The sequence below is a fragment of the Syngnathus acus genome, chromosome 13, assembly GCF_901709675.1.
Source record: "Syngnathus acus chromosome 13, fSynAcu1.2, whole genome shotgun sequence".
Taxonomy (NCBI): Eukaryota; Metazoa; Chordata; class Actinopteri; order Syngnathiformes; family Syngnathidae; genus Syngnathus; species Syngnathus acus.
The window spans coordinates 3,807,693-3,813,248 of record NC_051098.1 but is presented as its reverse complement, the minus strand read 5'-3'; positions in this window follow the sequence as shown (position 1 = coordinate 3,813,248).

The following is a 5,556-nucleotide window of genomic DNA, read 5'->3' as shown; positions in this document are numbered from 1 at the left end:
CAACTAGTATATTTTCTGTCAATATTTTAAATTTGTAATTGCTGCAGGTACACAGCAAGTTTAAGGTGAGTAAAATATTGTACACTAAATAATTATGCTGTGAGGCAGTCATTATACAGGTGCAAAGCATATTGTATTAAAAGGTCACATTGAACAACAGTTTTATTCCAAAATTCATTTCAAAATCGGCTTTCATTTTGGTGCATCTCGTAGTGACATTAGAGATCAGTTTGTGTTTTTTTTTTTTTTTTTTTACTATTGCCATTAGTGCTGAGAGAAAGCAATAGAGCAAGGATATCCAAACATTTGTGTGGTGGGCAAACCACTGAGCTTCAAGTTGCTTTAATTTTTCATGGTATTCATGTCACCTTGTCAGATTGCATGTCTGGTAGTGCCTCTTGATATTGAATTCCTTGAACACAGTTTTGTATTTCAGTCCTCTCCATAGATGGGAAATGTACAATTACTTAAAAAAATGACTGGTGAAAATAAATAATCAAATAATTATATAAACAAATATTATAATAATTATAATAAATATAATCTGATAACTATTCGAGTAAAGGTAAAAAAGTACAGGCTTTGAAATGTACTTTGTGAGTTCAAGTAAAAAGTAATTTTACCAGATGTTCCCTCATGTTATATAATTTGAAGTCTATTAAAGTTGAAAGATTGTCACTCAGCACGCCCTTTTAACTGATTGGATTGGTTTTAACTGTAAACTGATGAATCATGCAGGTAGACCCACAAATACTGAAGGGCAAAGTATTGTAAATCTGTCAAATATATCTTTAATTTGTATATTTGTTGGAAGTGACAGCAAAAATAGATTAATATATTCTGTATTTCTTTTTCGAATGAATCTGCCGATTAATCGGCAATCTTTATTTTTCTCTTTCAAATATTGGCATTGGAATCAGTCTAAGAAATTCAGTGAGCATGGACCTTCTGTTGCACAATAACTGTTTGGAGTTTGAATTCCCCACCTTGCGTCCGCGACGCCTCGTCATCACGCTTTCTGATTGGCTGCACGTCACTGTCAACCGGCTGCGTGCTCGTTTGTCCGAGAGGGACACCACACAAAAAGTCGGGCCAGAAAAATCTAACGTGTTGAATATCCTCAATTTGACGTCCTACCAAGCCGCCGGGACCAGTTTGAGGACACCACACACGGCATGATTATATGCTAAGATTATCCTTGGAGCCATTGCTAGATTCAGGGCCGAATTACAATTGTTGGAAGGAAGATTCAAGGCTAATTCAGGCCTATAATCCTGCTGTGTGAACCGAGCTTTCCTTACAGGCTATACTTCTCTCTGTATGGGAGTTGTATAGTATTTTGACAATACTGCTAGAGGCAGCCTTGAGAAGGAATTGATAAGAGTTAAACAGCACACAATTTCCACCCATGATGCCTCCCTCACGCACATATTAAAATGTAAAAATGATTACTGAATAAAATACAAGAGGACACCTGATTTTAACACTGTAGTACTCACCAAAGTCAAATTATAGAACATGTGAGAGAGAAACTTTGGTGTTATTGAACATAATGAAATGCATGGTGGGGACTATTCAAACTCACATTACCGTCTGAGGGAGTTACATCAATTTTTAAAGTATTGAGATAATTATCACTCATTGCAATACATCTATATTTTATTTAAGACGAGAATTCCTAAATACGCGTCATAAATGACACTGTGTGGATATACTGTTACAGTGCTACTACCAGCATGGATTAGGACAGTTTTGCGACCTGCTCTAATACTATAAATCTCTCTAAATGTGTGTCTGACTCGGGCTTCCACTGCCTTAAAATCACATTTGTCAAATTGTGATCTGTGAAATGATAATCTTCTTATCACTGGTCTAACAATTAGACCCTAGAATGGATTTAATTTCATCATATCATACAATAACTTATGCCAATCTTCTTATCACCAGTCTAACAATTACATAGTAGAATTGATTTCATCTCATCATACATCACAATAGCATATCAGTTGTCCTGTAATATGATGACAAGACATTCTTAGTTGAGTGTAATTCTGTGGTGTGTGTGTTCATGTGTGTGTGTGTGCGTGTGTGTGTGTGACACGCAAGATAAGAATTCGCACAAGATAAGAATTCATATTTGCCCCTCTATTTATTTTGCTTCGTGCATGTGGGTGTGTGTGTTTATATATTGTGTGTGTGCACATACTGTACATACATGCATATGAAATATATACCCTATGTTGTTTTGACTGTTGATTTTGTGCGAATATACCGTATTTTTCGGACTAAAAGTCGCTCCGGAGTACAAGTCGCATCAGCCATAAAATGCACAATGAAGGGAAAAAAACTTATATAAGTCACACCAGAGTATAAATCGCATTTTGGGGGAAATTTATTTGACATAATCCAACACCAAGAACAGATATGAACCAGCAACAACAGCTAAACGATACGGTATGCTAACGTGACAAACACAAACGAGGAGCTGAGAATGGGCCTGACGTAACATTAACAGTTATTCAAATAACTATAACTTAAATAACACGTTTATCAAACCATCTGTCACTCCAAATCAATAAATCCATCGATTGAATCCTTCGTCCTTTCTGTAAACGCCGCGTGTGCGGCGCGCCACTGACGTCGGACTCGTTGTCGTCAGTTGCAGTTCAAGTTATTCCACAGGCCCATATAACAATCTATAAACTATATGTCAAATAACAATAATATAAACAAGACATTTATCGAACCATCCGTGTCACTCCAAATCAATAAATCCATCGGAATCTTCGTCTTCCGTGTCACTTAAAAAAAAAAAAAACACACAGCTGTTCACTCCGGAACTACGTGCGCCGCTGACGTCAGACTAGATATATCAAATAAATGTAATATAAACAACAATTTTATCGAACCATTCGTGTCACTCCAAATCATTAAATCCATCAGAATCTTCGTCTTCCGCGTCATTTAAAAAAAAAACAACCACACAGCTGTTGACCAGAACTTCGTGCGCCGCTAACGTCAGCCTCGTCGTCAGCCTCGTCGCCAGTTGCGGCTCCAATTATTCCACAGATCTACATATATGTTATAGTCACTCCCCGTATGCCGCCGATTGCGGCTGGGACTCCCCGAATGCCGCCGATTGCAATGGGGACTCCCCGAATGCTGGCGATTGCGGCGTGGACTCCCGGAATTCTGCCGATTGCGGTGCGGACTCCCAGAATGTCGTCGATTGCAGCGCGGACTCCCCGAATGCCGCCGATTGCGGTGCAAACTCCCCGAATGCCGCCAATTGCGGCGCGGACTCCCCGAATGCCGCCGATTGCGGCGCGGACTCCCCGTATGCTGCCGATTGCGGCTGGGACTCCCGGGGAGATAACTATATTGTAGCGTTACCAAAGTACCAGGCAAGACATGGGTTTGGTAACCGGCTCTTTATTTCACAAAACAAGAGCTCAACATATGAGTGTGTACTCGAAGCAAGCGCCCTGGATGGCTCTTCCCATCACCCCCCGCTGCCTTCACGGCCTCGCTAGATAATCGGAAACTACTGAAGTCTAACAACATACACGTTGCTACTCTAAATAAACTATATATCAAATAACTATAACATAAATAAGTAGTTTATCGAACCATCTGTCACTCCAAATCATTAAATCTCCTGACTCCGGAAGTCAGTGAATGGAACTCATTGTCAGTGAGACTCCAATTATTCCATAGCCATAGTGCGCCCTCATGCGGTTTAAAGTGAAAATAACGTGAAGTGATCAACTATACTAGTAAGTAATGTGTTAATGATCAAGTACAAATTTGTGAATGATTTCACATGTAAGTCGCTCCTGCGTATAAGTTCTCCCCCACCCAAACTATGAAAAAAAATGCAAAATTATAGTTCGAAAAATACGGTAGTTTTCCTTTTTCTCTTGTTTTTTCTGTAGTGTATATCATTTTCATGTTTGAAATAAGCCAAACCAAAGCAAACCAAATCAGCTTAGAAAAGACTTGCCAAACAACATAATCAGATGCAAGGTTGCCTCAGTATTGCATTTGCAAAGTGAATACTTGTGAAGCATTTTATATATCAATAAAGACAATTTTGTGTGGATAATACAAAAAGATGGAAGTATAACACTAGGTCGCGCCATAACAGATTAAGTTTTTAATGGCCATCTTACATATCAGCCATACTAATGGGCATCACGGCTCTGAGGTCCAAGTATAGGTTGTCTCGCATTTTTTTAAAAAAAGAATACAAATCACATATTAGCAAGTATAGGTTGTCTCGCATTTTTTTAAAAAAGAATACACATCACATATTAGCAAGGAGGCGCAGGAGCAGGCAATTCAAGATTTTAATATTTTTGCAAGGAGCACACGCAGCTAAAGACTTTGTGGGTGTGAACACAGTCGGCTTGATTTGCCACCAATCAAAGCAGCTCCTCTCATTCCCTTTAAAAAGGTGCACTTCTGGCAGAAGAATAAACTGATTAGCTGGAGTTCATGCAGCGGGTCGACGCGTGCCAAGTATGTTTATAAGGAATTGCAAGCAGAATGCGACGGGTGGATGATTTGGCCCGGGAGATCAAAGATCTGTGAAGTGGGGCACTTGGACACAGCCTTCCTCCCCAATCATACATGTCCTTGTGTGAGCTGCTGTGTCACACCATGATGCTAGAGTGAGGACGCTCTCCACCACTCATCTGGAGTAGATCCCAAGACACAGGTCCCTTTCCGGCATGATGCTGCTTCTAGATGAAGTGGAGATTTTGGTCATTCTTTAGCAGACAGTGTTTCTGGTACAGGTGACCCATGGGTCATCTTCAAATGTCACAGCTGTGGACTTTCGTGGAGCTTTCATACGTCAGTAGTGTGCAGAGGCGTAGCCAAGCCGGGGCGAGCCGGGGCCGGCGCCCGGTTAGGACTCCCTGCGCCCCAGTTGGAAAAAAATAAATAAATAAATAAAAAAATAAAAAAAATAAAAAAGGCCGTTTTTTTCTTTTGGTCTTGCGCGAATGTGCTTGCGCTATTCTATGTGCGCGATGTTATCCATTCACCGTTTGCCTCCCGGACCCGGATGTTGTTTTAGCGATCAGCGAATGGCGTGGGTGATGTTCGATTTTTTTTTCCTGTGGGCGTGCGCCCCTACTGGAAAAATTCCTGGCTACGCCTCTGGTAGTGTGAACAGGGGGGGACTCAGCTCTAGGAGGAGCCAGGTCAAGGAGGAAGGACGAATGACAGACCGGCAAAATTTAGACCTCTGATGATTCATTCATAGATATGACAACAGTGGGCATCAACCCCCATGAATCATTGTAGAAATCAATTCATTAAACACATTATTAGACTTATAATAAAATATTTTTGGGGGTATTGATGATTGACTGACTGCCCTGGTCACAAAAGGACGAATGACGGACAGGATAAATAAGATCCTGTCAAGATCTGTCACAGTTCGTTTCCTTGTTTTAATGTCATAGTTTCAGTTCGCGTGTCTGTGTGCTCGCCCCTCCCCTCCTGTGCGCTGATCAGTGTAATTGCCGTCACCTGCCTCTCGTTAAC